Source organism: Anopheles marshallii, assembly GCF_943734725.1.
Source record: "Anopheles marshallii chromosome X unlocalized genomic scaffold, idAnoMarsDA_429_01 X_unloc_9, whole genome shotgun sequence".
Classification (NCBI taxonomy): Eukaryota; Metazoa; Arthropoda; class Insecta; order Diptera; family Culicidae; genus Anopheles; species Anopheles marshallii.
The window spans coordinates 196,469-211,595 of NW_026525942.1; the positions used below are offsets into that span (position 1 = coordinate 196,469).

General features: G+C 57.0%; 1 pseudogene; it reads left to right on the top strand.

Annotated features, from left to right (window-relative positions):
• Positions 1–7,319: 7,319 nt before the first annotated feature.
• Positions 7,320–15,127, top strand: part of LOC128717736 (uncharacterized) — a 107,236-nt pseudogene continuing 99,428 nt past the window's right edge.

Consider the following 15,127-nt stretch of genomic DNA (forward strand, 5'->3'; position numbering starts at 1 on the left):
AGGGTGGGTGGTAGGTTATGGGTGACTGGTAGGTTGTGGAGGGGTGGCTGACAGGGGGTGGTGGGTGTTAGGTAGGGTGGGTGGTAGGTAATGGGTGACTGGTAGGTTGTGGGTGGGTGGCTGACACGGGGTGGTGGGTGGTAGGTGAAAAGTAGAGTGGGTGGTAGGTAATGGGTGACTGGTAGGTTGTGGGTGGATGGCTGACAGGGGGTGGTGGGTGGTAGGTGGGAGGTAGGGTGGGTGGTAGGTGGGAGGTAGGGTGGGTGGTAGGTAATGGGTGACTGGTAGGTTGTGGGTGGATGGCTGACAGGGGGTGGGGGGTGGTAGGTGGGAGGTAGGGTGGGTGGTAGGTAATGGTTGACTGGTAGGTTGTGGGTGGGTGGCTGAGATGGTGGGAGGTAGGGTGGGTGGTAGGTTATGGGTGACTGGTAGGTTGTGGGTGGGTGGCTGACAGGGGGTGGTGGGTGGGAGGTAGGGTGGGTGGTAGGTAATGGGTGACTGGTAGGTTGTGGGTGGGTGGCTGACACGGGGTGGTGGGTGGTAGGTGGGAGGTAGGGCGAGTGGTAGGTAATGGGTGACTGGTAGGTTGTGGGTGGATGGCTGACACGGGGTGGTGGGTGGTAGGTGGGAGGTAGGGCGAGTGGTAGGTAATGGGTGACTGGTAGGTTGTGGGAGGATGGCTGACAGGGGGTGGTGGGTGGTAGGTGGGAGGTAGGGTGGGTGGTAGGTAATGGGTGACTGGTAGGTTGTGGGTGGATGGCTGACACGGGGTGGTGGGTGGTTGGTGGGAGGTAGGGTGGGTGGTAGGTAATGGGTGACTGGTAGGTTGTGGGTGGGTGGCTGACACGGGGTGGTGGGTGGTAGGTGGGAGGTAGGGTGGGTGGTAGGTAATGGGTGACTGGTAGGTTGTGGGTGGATGGCTGACACGGGGTGGTGGGTGGTAGGTGGGAGGTAGGGTGGGTGGTAGGTAATGGTGACTGGTAGGTTGTGGGTGGGTGGCTGAGATGGTGGGAGGTAGGGTGGGTGGTAGGTAATGGGTGACTGGAAGGTTGTGGGTGGGTGGCTGACAGGGGGTGGTGGGTGGTAGGTGGGAGGTAGGGTGGGTGGTAGGTAATGGGTGACTGGTAGGTTGTGGGAGGATGGCTGACAGGGGGTGGTGGGTGGTAGGTGGGAGGTAGGGTGGGTGGTAGGTAATGGTTGACTGGTAGGTTGTGGGTGGGAGGCTGAGGTGGTGGGAGGTAGGGTGGGTGGTAGGTAATGGTTGACTGGTAGGTTGTGGGTGGGTGGCTGAGGTGGTGGGAGGTAGGGTGAGTGGTAATGGGTGACTGGTAGGTTGTGGGAGGGTGGCTGACAGGGGGTGGTGGGTGGTAGGTGGGAGGTAGGGTGGGTGGTAGGTAATGGTTGACTGGTAGGTTGTGGGTGGGTGGCTGAGGTGGTGGGAGGTAGGGTGGATGGTAGGTAATGGTGACTGGTAGGTTGTGGGTGGGTGGCTGACAGGGGGTGGTGGGTGGTAGGTGGGAGGTAGGGTGGGTGGTAGGTAATGGTTGACTTGTAGGTTGTGGGTGGGTGGCTGACACGGGGTGGTGGGTGATAGGTGGGAGGTGAGGTGGGTGGTTGGTAATGGTTGACTAGTAGGTTGTGGGTGGGTGGCTGACACGGGGTGGTGGGTGGTAGGTGGGAGGTAGGGTGGGTGGTAGGTAATGGGTGACTGGTAGGTTGTGGGTGGATGACTGACACGGGGTGGTGGGTGGTAGGTGGGAGGTAGGGTGGGTGGTAGGTAATGGGTGACTGGTAGGTTGTGGGTGGATGGCTGACACGGGGTGGTGGGTGGTAGGTGGGAGGTAGGGTGGGTGGTAGGTTATGGTTGACTTGTAGGTTGTGGGTGGGTGGCTGACACGGGGTGGTGGGTGGTAGGTAGGAGATAGGGTGGGTGGTAGGTTATGGGTAACTGGTAGGTTGTGGGTGGGTGGCTGAGGTGGTGGGAGGTAGGGTGGGTGGTAGGTAATGGTTGACTGGTAGGTTGTGGGTGGGAGGCTGAGGTGGTGGGAGGTAGGGTGGATGGTAGGTAATGGGTGACTGGTAGGTTGTGGGAGGGTGGCTTACAGGGGGTGGTGGGTGGTAGGTGGGAGGTAGGGTGGGTGGTAGGTAATGGTTGACTGGTAGGTTGTGGGTGGGTGGCTGATGTGGTGGGAGGTAGGGTGGGTGGTAGGTAATGGGTAACTGGTAGGTTGCGGGTGGGTGGCTGAGATGGTGGGAGGTAGGGTGGGTGGTAGGTAATGGGTGACTGGAAGGCTGTGGGTGGGTGGCTGACAGGATGAGGTGGGTGGTAGGTGGGAGGTAGGGTGGGTGGTAGGTTATGGTTGACTTGTAGGTTGTGGGTGGGTGGCTGACACGGGGTGGTGGGTGGTAGGTAGGAGATAGGGTGGGTGGTAGGTTATGGGTAACTGGTAGGTTGTGGGTGGGTGGCTGAGGTGGTGGGAGGTAGGGTGGGTGGTAGGTAATGGTTGACTGGTAGGTTGTGGGTGGGTGGCTGAGGTGGTGGGAGGTAGGGTGGATGGTAGGTAATGGGTGACTGGTAGGTTGTGGGAGGTTGGCTGACAGGGGGTGGTGGGTGGTAGGTGGGAGGTAGGGTGGGTGGTAGGTAATGGGTGACCCACCCACAGGTGGCTGACAGGGGGTGGTGGGTGGTAGGTGGGAGGTAGGGTGGGTGGTAGGTAATGGGTGACTGGTAGGTTGTGGGTGGGTGGCTGACAGGGGGTGGTGGGTGGTAGGTGGGAGGTAGGTGAGGTAGGGGAGGTGGGAGGTAATGGGTGACTGGTAGGTTGTGGGTGGATGGCTGACACGGGGTGGTGGGTGGTAGGTGGGAGGTAGGGTGGGTGGTAGGTAATGGGTGACTGGTAGGTTGTGGGTGGGTGGCTGACACGGGGTGGTGGGTGGTAGGTGGGAGATAGGGTGGGTGGTAGGTAATGGGTGACTGGTAGGTTGTGGGTGGGTGGCTGACAGGGGGTGGTGGGTGGTAGGTGGGAGGTAGGGTGGGTGGTAGGTAACGGATAACTGGTAGGTTGTGGGTGGATGGCTGACACGGGGTGGTGGGTGGTAGGTGGGTGGTAGGGTGGGTGGTAGGTAATGGGTAACTGGTAGGTTGTGGGTGGGTGGTTGACACGGGGTGGTGGGTGGTAGGTGAGAGGTAGGGTGGGTGGTAGGTAATGGGTGACTGGTAGGTTGTGGGTGGGTGGCTGACACGGGGTGGTGGGTGGTAGGTGGGAGGTAGGGTGGGTGGTAGGTTATGGTTGACTGGTAGGTTGTGGGTGGGTGGCTGACACGGGGTGGTGGGTGGTAGGTGGGAGGTAGGGTGGGTGGTAGGTAATGGGTGACTGGTAGGTTGTGGGTGGATGGCTGACAGGTGGTGGTGGGTGGTAGGTGGGAGGTAGGGTGGATGGTAGTTAATGGGTGACTAGTAGGTTGTGGGTGGGTGGCTGACACGGGGTGGTGGCTGGTAGGTGGGAGGTAGGGTGGGTGGTAGGTAATGGGTGACTGGTAGGTTGTGGGTGGGTGGCTGACAGGGGTTGGTGGGTGGTAGGTGGGAGGTAGGGTGGGTGGTAGGTTATGGTTGACTGGTAGGTTGTGGGTGGGTGGCTGAGGTGGTGGGAGGTAGGGTGGGTGGTAGGTAGGAGGTAGGGTGGGTGGTAGGTAATGGGTGACTGGTAGGTTGTGGGTGGGTGGCTGACACGGGGTGGTGGGTGGTAGGTGGGAGATAGGGTGGGTGGTAGGTGATGGGTGACTGGTAGGTTGTGGGTGGGTGGCTGACAGGGGGTGGTGGGTGGTAGGTGGGAGGTAGGGTGGGTGGTAGGTAATGGGTGACTGGTAGGTTGTGGGTGGGTGGCTGACACGGGGTGGTGGGTGGTAGGTGGGAGATAGGGTGGGTGGTAGGTAATGGGTGACTGGTAGGTTGTGGGTGGGTGGCTGACAGGGGGTGGTGGGTGGTAGGTGGGAGGTAGGGTGGGTGGTAGGTAACGGATAACTGGTAGGTTGTGGGTGGGTGGCTGACACGGGGTGGTGGGTGGTAGGTGGGTGGTAGGGTGGGTGGTAGGTAACGGATAACTGGTAGGTTGTGGGTGGGTGGCTGACACGGGGTGATGGGTGGTAGGTGGGAGGTAGGGTGGGTGGTAGGTAATGGGTGACTGGTAGGTTGTGGGTGGGTGGCTGACAGGGGTTGGTGGGTGGTAGGTGGGAGGTAGGGTGGGTGGTAGGTTATGGTTGACTGGTAGGTTGTGGGTGGATGGCTGACACGTGGTGGTGGGTGGTAGGTGGGAGGTAGGGTGGGTGGTAGGTAATGGGTGACTGGTAGGTTGTGGGTGGGTGGCTGACACGGGGTGGTGGGTGGTAGGTGGGAGATAGGGTGGGTGGTAGGTAATGGGTGACTGGTAGGTTGTGGGTGGATGGCTGACAGGGGGTGGTGGGTGGTAGGTGGGAGGTAGGGTGGGTGGTAGGTAACGGATAACTGGTAGGTTGTGGGTGGGTGGCTGACACGGGGTGGTGGGTGGTAGGTGGGAGGTAGGGTGGGTGGTAGGTAATGGGTGACTGGTAGGTTGTGGGTGGATGGCTGACAGGGGGTGGTGGGTGGTAGGTGGGAGGTAGGGTGGGTGGTAGGTAATGGGTGACTGGTAGGTTGTGGGTGGATGGCTGACAGGGGGTGGTGGGTGGTAGGTGGGAGGTAGGGTGGGTGGTAGGTAATGGTTGACTGGTAGGTTGTGGGTGGGTGGCTGAGGTGGTGGGAGGTAGGGTGGGTGGTAGGTTATGGGTAACTGGTAGGTTGTGGGTGGGTGGCTGACACGGGGTGGTGGGTGGTAGGTGGCGATTAGGGTGGGTGGTAGTTAATGGGTGACTGGTAGGTTGTGGGTGGGTGGCTGACACGGGGTGGTGGGTGGTAGGTGGGAGGTAGGGTGGGTGGTAGGTTATGGGTAACTGGTAGGTTGTGGGTGGGTGGCTGAGGTGGTGGGTGGTAGGGTGGGTGGTAGGTAACGGTTGACTGGTTGGTTGTGGGTGGGTGGCTGAGGTGGTGGGTGGTAGGTGGGAGGTAGGGTGGGTGGTAGGTTATGGGTAACTGGTAGGTTGTGGGTGAGAGGCTGACACGGGGTGGTGGGTGGTAGGTGGGCGGTAGGGTGGGTGGTAGGTAATGGGTGACTGGTAGGTTGTGGGTGGATGGCTGACACGGGGTGGTGGGTGGTAGGTGGGAGGTAGGGTGGGTGGTAGGTAATGGGTGACTGGTAGGTTGTGGGTGGGTGGCTGACACGGGGTGGTGGGTGGTAGGTGGTAGGTAATGGGTGACTGGTAGGTTGTGGGTGGGTGGCTGACACGGGGTGGTGGGTGGTAGGTGAAAAGTAGAGTGGGTAGTAGGTAATGGGTGACTGGTAGGTTGTGGGTGGATGGCTGACACGGGGTGGTGGGTGGTAGGTGGGAGGTAGGGTGGGTGGTAGGTAATGGGTGACTGGTAGGTTGTGGGTGGATGGCTGACACGGGATGGTGGGTGGTAGGTAGGAGGTAGGGTGGGTGGTAGGTTATGGGTAACTGGTAGGTTGTGGGTGAGTGGCTGACACGGGGTGGTGGGTGGTAGGTAGGAGGTAGGGTGGGTGGTAGGTAATGGTTGACTGGTAGGTTGTGGGTGGATGGCTGACACGGGGTGGTGGGTGGTAGGTGGGAGGTAGGGTGGGTGGTAGGTAATGGGTGACTGGTAGGTTGTGGGTGGGTGGCTGACACGGGGTGGTGGGTGGTAGGTGGGAGGTAGGGTGGGTGGTAGGTAATGGGTGACTGGTAGGTTGTGGGTGAGTGGCTGACACGGGGTGGTGGGTGGTAGGTAGGAGGTAGGGTGGGTGGTAGGTTATGGGTAACTGGTAGGTTGTGGGTGAGTGGCTGACACGGGGTGGTGGGTGGTAGGTAGGAGGTAGGGTGGGTGGTAGGTAATGGGTGACTGGTAGGTTGTGGGTGGATGGCTGACACGGGGTGGTGGGTGGTAGGTGGGAGGTAGGGTGGGTGGTAGGTAATGGTTGACTGGTAGGTTGTGGGTGGGGGGCTGAGGTGGTGGGAGGTAGGGTGGGTGGTAGGTAGGAGGTAGGGTGGGTGGTAGGTAATGGGTGTGTGGCGAGACTATCACGCAATCTCGCACGCAAGCTAGGGTGAGAAACAAACGCCGCAGCATAAACCGCATAAGTTCGGATATCCCTATTCGGGTATCCTAAATGTTAACCAACATTAACCTGAACGCTTTAGGCGCAATAAAACGCTCTCTACCATTGTAACAGCGAACCCAATCGGACGTGTTAAGTATTCTTCTCCAAATCCGAAAATAGGTAAATTCTTATCCTATAACTGGTGACCCCGAACGCGAAAACTCGAAAAGTTTAAGTTTCGACTGCAAACATTACAATCGTGTAATTTTTCGTCGCGTAGTTTTACATCCGTGTAAAATCGTATAATTCACCGTTGCGTAATTCATTTCCGCACAAATCGCAAACCTCTCGCGTCGCGTGTACCACGTGTTTTATTAACCCACTTAGTGAACGCGAGTGTTAAACCTTCGACACGATGACGGATCCCGAACCAGGAAAGATGACCAAGCAGGAAGACGCGGGAACCAAAAACCAAAACGCAGAAACAAAATCAGTGGCAAAAATCCGTTTCCCCGATTTCGATCCCGAGGAGGTGGAAACGTGGTTCGTGTGCTTAGAAGCGGCATTCTGTGTGAATAGTGTGATTTCGGACAAGCACAAATTTAACGCGGTGATAGTAGCACTCAACACCCGCGCAAAATTTTTCCATCACGCAATATCTAAATGTAACAAGTCGACCTTGGCTGATCGATATGCTACCATAAAAAAATCGGTCATTGACTTTTATCTGCCGTCGGAAAACCAACGCCTCACAAGCTTACTCTCCGGCGTCGCGCTAGGCGATCGGAAGCCGAGTGTGCTTCTTTCCGAGATGCGCAGAATGGGAGGAGAAGGCTGCTCCGATAGTGTCCTGTGCAACATTTGGCTACGCGCGTTACCGACCACCGTCCGTTCTATCATCGCCGCTATGCCATCAGCATCGCTTGACGATCAGGCCAACGTGGCCGATAAGATACTCGAAGCACCCACCAATGTCATTTGCACCGTAAATGAAACCGATGCACCTGCAACCGCCTGCAGTTTAGAGGCTCGTATCGATGCACTCTCTCGTCGCCTAGACGAAGTTCTATCAGCTCGATCAGCTGATCGATACCCGTATTCGAACGCACACAGAGATCCCCGATCCAGACAGCGCCTTCCGCCTAGACAACCATGGGGGCAACGACCTTTTAGTGCCACGCGGTCACGAACACCATCACGAGCCCCACGCCGCTGGATCTGTTGGTTCCACTATCGCCATGGAAACAAGGCAGAGAAGTGTGAGAAGGAACATTCTGACGATCCACATACTAAATGTATTTTTTTCGGCGAGCATCTCCCGGTTTACTCCCGAAAAAAATAGTGCGTTTCTCTCTCCGCGCGCCTGAAACTCTCACCGGCCCAGCCGAACCCGTTAGCACCAGCTACAACGCATCCTCTCGTCAACCCGCAAGCAGCACCAACTCTTCTTCACACGCCAACACAACGTTAAACACATCCAACACCAGTATCAAGCTGAACCCCAGTAAGGCTGAAATCATCGAGCGAATTTATGTGAACGACAGCAGAACCAACAACAGATTCCTGATCGACACCGGCGCTGAGATTTCGGTCATACCACCGTCTTACAAGGACAGAATGAACCCGACGTCAGCTAGAAAACTCTTCGCAGCGAACGGAAGCTCAATCGGTACGTACGGCACTAAGAACCTCACTTTAGATATCGGTCTTAACCAAACATTTATGTGGCCTTTCACCATAGCAGACGTAGAATCTCACATTATCGGAGCTGATTTTTTAAAGCACTTTGATCTGCTAGTAGATATTAAACGTAATCAGCTGATTAAAAATAAGACCGTCATCACTAACACAATACCAGCCCACGTAGCCGTATGTAGTTCAAGCGATAGTTTCTCTCATCTAATACACGAATACAAGGATATCACAATACTCGACAACAAGCACAAGCCGGTCAACACAAATGTTACGCACCAAATAATCACCACCGGTCCACCTGTCTTTTGTCGCCCTCGTCGTTTGGACCCAGAAAGATTGCGCGAGGCAAAGATAGAATTCGATTTTCTTATCAAAAATGGTATTTGTAAACCATCTAAAAGCTGTTGGGCAAGCCCTTTGCACTTAGTAAAAAAACCTAATGGGAAATGGAGACCATGTGGGGACTACAGAAATTTGAATGCGATCACTGTACCGGACCGTTACCCCGTGCCTCACATACAAGATTTTTCAACAATACTTTTCAACAAGAAATTTTTTTCCTGCATCGACCTACAACGTGCATATCACCAAATCCCCGTCGCCCCTGAAGATATACCAAAAACCGCAATTTCAACACCTTTCGGGTTATTTGAATTCAATTTCATGACATTTGGTCTACGAAATGCTGGTCAAACTCTGCAACGACACTTACACTCCATCCTGGGAGATTTAGATTTCGTGTTTCCATATGTCGACGATTTATGCGTTGCATCGGAAGACAAAAAGCAACACCAACAGCACTTGCGCACAGTATTCGAGCGCTTAAGAAAAAATGGTTTAACCATTAACCCCGAAAAAAGCCAAATTGGTCGTTCAGAGGTCGAATTCCTCGGCCATCTTATAAGCGCAAAAGGTATCAAACCGAAACCCAGTAAGGTACAAGCTATCCTCGACTTCCCGAAACCAGTCATAGCGAGACAATTGAAACGTTTTCTTGGCACGATTAATTTTTACCGGCGTTTTATACCACACGCAGCAGAAAGCCAGCAAATTTTGCACGGCATGATAAATGGTAACATTAAAAATGATTCTACCGTACTGAATTGGAACGAAAAAAGCACTCAAGCCTTTGAAAAGTGTAAGCACGATTTAGCACACGCAGCCTTGCTAGCACATCCTTCACCAAGTGCAAACCTCGTCTTAGATGTTGACGCTTCCAATCATGCTATAGGAGCTGCACTTAACCAACTGACCGCCAAGGGTATCGAACCATTAGCTTTCTTTTCGAAGAAATTGACACCTGCGTTACAGAAAACCAGCACTTATGATCGCGAACTTTACGCCATTTACGAATCTGTCAAACATTTTAAAGACCTTTTGGAAGCTCGCGAATTCACAGTATATACCGACCACAAGCCGTTAACTACAGCGTTTCAGCAGAAGCTCGATAACGCTAACCCCACACAACAAAGACGACTCCTTTTCATCAGCGAGTACACAACCGATATTCGACACGTTTCCGGCAAGCACAACCTGGTTGCTGATATGTTAAGCCGCATTGACTCCTTGAGCACACACATCGATTATCACCACATAGCCGAAGCGCAACAAACCGATACCGAACTAAAAGAATTTTTAAGTAACCCACCGGAAACAACATCACTAGTACTTAAATCATTGACGGTACCAAACTCTACCAAAAAACTGTTTTGCGATATTTCAACAGATCATATTCGACCTTTCGTTCCTAAAGCTCATAGAAGAATGATTATCTCCAAGCTACACAACCTATCGCACCCCGGTATAAGAGGAACCACTGACCTGGTATCAAAACGTTTTGTTTGGCCATCTATACGAAAGGAATGCAAAACGTTAGTAGAGACATGCATTGAATGCCAAAAAAACAAAATAATACGCCACAACAAGTCGCCGATCACTACTATAAATACACCGAACGCACGATTCGCACACGTCCACATGGATCTAATCGGCCCACTACCACCATCAGAAGGAAATGCGTACTGTTTAACGTTGATCGACAAATCGACTGGTAGGTTGTGGGTGGGTGGCTGACACGGGTTGGTGGGTGGTAGGTGGGAGGTAGGGTGGGTGGTAGGTAATGGTTGACTGGTAGGTTGTGGGTGGGTGGCTGAGGTGGTGGGTGGTAGGGTGGGTGGTAGGTTATGGGTGACTGGTAGGTTGTGGGTGGGTGGCTGACAGGGGGTGGTGGGTGGGAGGTAGGGTGGGTGGTAGGTAATGGGTGACTGGTAGGTTGTGGGTGGGTGGCTGACAGGGGGTGGTGGGTGGTAGGTGGGAGGTAGGGCGAGTGGTAGGTAATGGGTGACTGGTAGGTTGTGGGTGGAAGGCTGACACGGGGTGGTGGGTGGTAGGTGGGAAGTAGGGTGGGTGGTAGGTAATGGGTGACTGGTAGGTTGTGGGTGGATGGCTGACAGGGGGTGGTGGGTGGTAGGTGGGAGGTAGGGTGGGTGGTAGGTGGGAGGTAGGGTGGGTGGTAGGTAATGGGTGACTGGTAGGTTGTGGGTGGGTGGCTGAGGTGGTGGGAGGTAGGGTGGGTGGTAGGTAGGAGGTAGGGTGGGTGGTAGGTAATGGGTGACTGGTAGGTTGTGGGTGGGTGGCTGACACGGGTTGGTGGGTGGTAGGTGGGCGGTAGGGTGGGTGGTAGGTAATGGTTGACTGGTAGGTTGTGGGTGGATGGCTGAGGTGGGGGGAGGTAGGGTGGGTGGTAGGTTATGGGTGACTGGTAGGTTGTGGGTGGGTGGCTGACAGGGGGTGGTGGGTGGGAGGTAGGGTGCGTGGTAGGTAATGGGTGACTGGTAGATTGTGGGTGGGTGGCTGACAGGGGGTGGTGGGTGGTAGGTGGGAGGTAGGGCGAGTGGTAGGTAATGGGTGACTGGTAGGTTGTGGGTGGGTGGCTGACAGGGGGTGGTGGGTGGTAGGTGGGAAGTAGGGTGGGTGGTAGGTAATGGGTGACTGGTAGGTTGTGGGTGGATGGCTGACACGGGGTGGTGGGTGGTAGGTGGGAGGTAGGGTGGGTGGTAGGTGGGAGGAAGGGTTGGTGGTAGGTAATGGGTGACTGGTAGGTTGTGGGTGGATGGCTGACACGGGGTGGTGGGTGGTAGGTGGGAGGTAGGGTGGGTGGTAGGTAATGGTTGACTGGTAGGTTGTGGGTGGGGGGCTGAGGTGGTGGGAGGTAGGGTGGGTGGTAGGTAGGAGGTAGGGTGGGTGGTAGGTTATGGGTGACTGGTAGGTTGTGGGTGGGTGGCTGACAGGGGGTGGTGGGTGGGAGGTAGGGTGGGTGGTAGGTAATGGGTGACTGGTAGGTTGTGGGTGGGTGGCTGACAGGGGGTGGTGGGTGGTAGGTGGGAGGTAGGGCGAGTGGTAGGTAATGGGTGACTGGTAGGTTGTGGGTGGAAGGCTGACACGGGGTGGTGGGTGGTAGGTGGGAAGTAGGGTGGGTGGTAGGTAATGGGTGACTGGTAGGTTGTGGGTGGATGGCTGACAGGGGGTGGTGGGTGGTAGGTGGGAGGTAGGGTGGGTGGTAGGTGGGAGGTAGGGTGGGTGGTAGGTAATGGGTGACTGGTAGGTTGTGGGTGGGTGGCTGAGGTGGTGGGAGGTAGGGTGGGTGGTAGGTGGGAGGTAGGGTGGGTGGTAGGTAATGGGTGACTGGTAGATTGTGGGTGGGTGGCTGACAGGGGGTGGTGGGTGGTAGGTGGGAGGTAGGGCGAGTGGTAGGTAATGGGTGACTGGTAGGTTGTGGGTGGGTGGCTGACAGGGGGTGGTGGGTGGTAGGTGGGAAGTAGGGTGGGTGGTAGGTAATGGGTGACTGGTAGGTTGTGGGTGGATGGCTGACACGGGGTGGTGGGTGGTAGGTGGGAGGTAGGGTGGGTGGTAGGTGGGAGGTAGGGTTGGTGGTAGGTAATGGGTGACTGGTAGGTTGTGGGTGGATGGCTGACACGGGGTGGTGGGTGGTAGGTGGGAGGTAGGGTGGGTGGTAGGTAATGGTTGACTGGTAGGTTGTGGGTGGGTGGCTGAGGTGGTGGGAGGTAGGGTGGGTGGTAGGTAGGAGGTAGGGTGGGTGGTAGGTTATGGGTGACTGGTAGGTTGTGGGTGGGTGGCTGACAGGGGGTGGTGGGTGGGAGGTAGGGTGGGTGGTAGGTAATGGGTGACTGGTAGGTTGTGGGTGGGTGGCTGACAGGGGGTGGTGGGTGGTAGGTAGGAGGTAGGGTGGGTGGTAGGTAATGGGTGACTGGTAGGTTGTGGGTGGATGGCTGACACGGGGTGGTGGGTGGTAGGTGGGAGGTAGGGTGGGTGGTAGTTAATGGGTGACTGGTAGGTTGTGGGTGGATGGATGACACGGGGTGGTGGGTGGTAGGTAGGAGGTAGGGTGGGTGGTAGGTAATGGGTGACTGGTAGGTTGTGGGTGGATGGCTGACACGGGGTGGTGGGTGGTAGGTGGGAGGTAGGGTGGGTGGTAGTTAATGGGTGACTGGTAGGTTGTGGGTGGATGGCTGACACGGGGTGGTGGGTGGTAGGTAGGAGGTAGGGTGGGTGGTAGGTAATGGGTGACTGGTAGGTTGTGGGTGGATGGCTGACACGGGGTGGTGGGTGGTAGGTAGGAGGTAGGGTGAGTGGTAGGTAATGGGTGACTGGTAGGTTGTGGGTGGATGGCTGACACGGGGTGGTGGGTGGTAGGTGGGAGGTAGGGTGGGTGGTAGGTTATGGGTAACTGGTAGGTTGTGGGTGGGTGGCTGACACGGGGTGGTGGGTGGTAGGTGGGAGGTAGGGTGGGTGGTAGGTAATGGTGACTGGTAGGTTGTGGGTGGATGGCTGACACGGGGTGGTGGGTGGTAGGTGGGAGGTAGGGTGGGTGGTAGGTAATGGTGACTGGTAGGTTGTTGGTGGGTGGCTGAGGTGGTGGGAGGTAGCGTGGGTGGTAGGTAATGGGTGACTGGTAGGTTGTGGGTGGGTGGCTGACACGGGGTGGTGGGTGGTAGGTGGGAGGTAGGGTGGGTGGTAGGTTATGGGTAACTGGTAGGTTGTGGGTGGGTGGCTGACACGGGGTGGTGGGTGGTAGGTGGGAGGTAGGGTGGGTGGTAGGTAATGGGTGACTGGTAGGTTGTGGGTGGATGGCTGACACGGGGTGGTGGGTGGTTGGTAGGAGGTAGGGTGGGTGGTAGTTAATGGGTGGCTGGTAGGTTGTGGGTGGATGGCTGACAGGGGGTGGTGGGTGGTAGGTAGGAGGTAGGGTGGGTGGTAGGTAATGGGTGACTGGTAGGTTGTGGGTGGATGGCTGACACGGGGTGGTGGGTGGTAGGTGGGAGGTAGGGTGGGTGGTAGGTTATGGGTGACTGGTAGGTTGTGGGTGGATGGCTGACAGGGGGTGGTGGGTGGTAGGTGGGAGGTAGGGTGGGTGGTAGGTAATGGGGGACTGGTAGGTTGTGGGTGGGTGGCTGACACGGGGTGGTGGGTGATAGGTGGGAGGTAGGGTGGGTGGTAGGTTATGGGTAACTGGTAGGTTGTGGGTGGGTGGCTGACACGGGGTGGTGGGTGGTAGGTGGCTGGTAGGGTTGGTGGTAGGTAATGGGTGACTGGTAGGTTGTGGGTGGATGGCTGACACGGGGTGGTGGGTGGTTGGTAGGAGGAAGGGTGGGTGGTAGGTAATGGGTGACTGGTAGGTTGTGGGTGGGTGGCTGACACGGGGTGATGGGTGGTAGGTGGGAGGTAGGGTGGGCGGTAGGTAATGGGTGACTGGTAGGTTGTGGGTGGATGGCTGACAGGGGGTGGTGGGTGGTAGGTGGGAGGTAGAGTGGGTGGTAGGTAATGGGTGACTGGTAGGTTGTGGGTGGATGGCTGACAGGGGGTGGTGGGTGGTAGGTGGGAGGTAGGGTGGGTGGTAGGTAATGGGTGACTGGTAGGTTGTGGGTGGATGGCTGACACGGGGTGGTGGGTGGTAGGTAGGAGGTAGGGTGGGTGGTAGGTAATAGTTGACTGGTAGGTTGTCGGTGGGTGGCTGAGGTGGTGGGAGGTAGGGTGGGTGGTAGGTAATGGGTGACTGGTAGGTTGTGGGTGGGTGGCTGACAGGGGGTGGTGGGTGGTAGGTGGGAAGTAGGGTGGGTGGTAGGTAATGGGTGACTGGTAGGTTGTGAGTGGATGGCTGACACGGGGTGGTGGGTGGTAGGTAGGAGGTAGGGTGGGTGGTAGGTAATGGGTTACTGGTAGGTTGTGGGTGGGTGGCTGAGGTGGTGGGAGGTAGGGTGGGTGGTAGGTAATGGGTGACTGGTAGGTTGTGGGTGGAAGGCTGACAGGGGGTGGTGGGTGGTAGGTGGGAGGTAGGGTGGGTGGTAGGTTATGGGTGACTGGTAGGTTGTGGGTGGGTGGCTGACACGGGGTGGTGGGTGGTAGGTGGGAGGTAGGGTGGGTGGTAGGTAATGGGTGACTGGTAGGTTGTGGGTGGGTGGCTGACAGGGGGTGGTGGGTGGTAGGTGGGAGGTAGGGTGGGTGGTAGGTAATGGGTGACTGGTAGGTTGTGGGTGGATAGTTGACAGGGGGTGGTGGGTGGTAGGTGGGTGGTAGGTGGGAGGTAGGGTGGGTGGTAGGTAATGGGTGACTGGTAGGTTGTGGGTGGGTGGCTGACACGGGGTGGTGGGTGGTAGGTGGGAGGTAGGGTGGGTGGTAGGTAATGGTTGACTGGTAGGTTGTGGGTGGGGGGCTGAGGTGGTGGGCGGTAGGGTGGGTGGTAGGTAGGAGGTAGGGTGGGTGGTAGGTAATGGGTGACTGGTAGGTTGTGGGTGGGTGGCTGACACGGGGTGGTGGGTGGTAGGTGGGAGGTAGGGTGGGTGGTAGGTAATGGTTGACTGGTAGGTTGTGGGTGGGGGGCTGAGGTGGTGGGAGGTAGGGTGGGTGGTAGGTTATGGGTGACTGGTAGGTTGTGGGTGGGTGGCTGACAGGGGGTGGTGGGTGGGAGGTAGGGTGGGTGGTAGGTAATGGGTGACTGGTAGGTTGTGGGTGGGTGGCTGACAGGGGGTGGTGGGTGGTAGGTGGGAGGTAGGGCGAGTGGTAGGTAATGGGTGACTGGTAGGTTGTGGGTGGATGGCTGACACGGGGTGGTGGGTGGTAGGTGGGAGGTAGGGTGGGTGGTAGGTAATGGGTGACTGGTAGGTTGTGGGTGGATGGCTGACAGGGGGTGGTGGGTGGTAGGTGGGAGGTAGGGTGGGTGGTAGGTGGGAGGTAGGGTGGGTGGTAGG